Below are 1,171 nucleotides of genomic sequence, written 5' to 3'. Positions count from 1 at the left end.
TCACCATTTATCCCCCCTTTACCCTCTTCTACCTGCCCCTACTCCACCTCCCTCTGGTAAGCACCATACTGGTATCTGTGTCTATGAGTTTTTCTCTTCAAACCCTTCACCTGTTTCACCCAGTTTTCCAACTCCCCGCCACCACAGCTGTCAGTGTGTTCTCTGTATCCATGAGTCTGTCTCTGTTGAGTTTGTTTGTTTATTTTGTCATTGATTTCATATATAAGTGAAATCACATGGTACTTGCCTTTCTCTGACTGGTTTATTTCACTTTGTGCAATACCCTCTAGGTCCATCCATGTGGTTGTAACCCAAAACACTGATTTGAAAGGACCTATGCACCCCTACATTCATTGCAGCACAATTTACAACAGCCAAGATTTGGAACCAGCCTAAGTACCCATCAGGAGATGAGTGGAATGTAAAGTTGTTGTACATTTACACAATGAATGCTACTCAGCCATAAAAAAATAAGAAAATCCTACCTTTCTTTTTTATTAAAGATTCCACCTATTTTTTTCAGAAATATATTTGATAATCCAATTTGTCATTATTTTTCTTGTAAAGGGTTCTCTTTTCAAACACTGATACTTTCATAAAATTTACTTTTAAATCTGGAAATATATTTTCAATTAGCAATAATCGCGCCTCGGATAAACCTCATTGGCTACGATACTGCCACTGCGCAAAGCTCTGGAAATATATTTTGATATTTTATTTTTGAACTTATAACATTATAAAATAGCATGTCTGTGGCATGCTATTTTTGAACTTATAACATTATAAAATAGCATGTCTGTGGCAAAGACACAAGTTTAACAGAAGTTAATTTTTAAACTGACAAAATTTTATAATAATTACTACAATGTACTTAGGGAAACATTATATAGTGACCTTTATGTTTGCAAAATTTACTCTGTGTATCACTGTTGGCATACATTTTATTTATGCATATTCTATAAGTTTCACAACACAATATTATTTTTGCTATAAGAATTAACTGGCCACTTTTACTGACTCTGTCCATAATCACAACTAAACCCTGGAAAACAGATACATACATACATACATACATACATACATACTAAAAGGTGAAGGAAAGAATTGAACTAGGGACTAGGATCTTCAAATCTTCATGGCCCAAGGGTTGAAATGCTATGACTTCCTTGGA

The 1,171-nt window shown here is 34.7% G+C and overlaps 1 pseudogene; it reads right to left on the bottom strand.

Annotated features, from left to right (window-relative positions):
* Positions 1–580: 580 nt before the first annotated feature.
* On the bottom strand, positions 581–693 carry LOC118988071 (uncharacterized; annotated as a pseudogene).
* Positions 694–1,171: the final 478 nt, after the last annotated feature.

This window comes from Sturnira hondurensis, unplaced genomic scaffold, assembly GCF_014824575.4.
Source record: "Sturnira hondurensis isolate 20B ecotype Veracruz unplaced genomic scaffold, ASM1482457v3 Scaffold0005667, whole genome shotgun sequence".
NCBI classification, from domain to species: domain Eukaryota; kingdom Metazoa; phylum Chordata; class Mammalia; order Chiroptera; family Phyllostomidae; genus Sturnira; species Sturnira hondurensis.
Note: the sequence above shows the minus strand (reverse complement) of the source record. Positions and strands in the feature narration are given on the sequence as shown.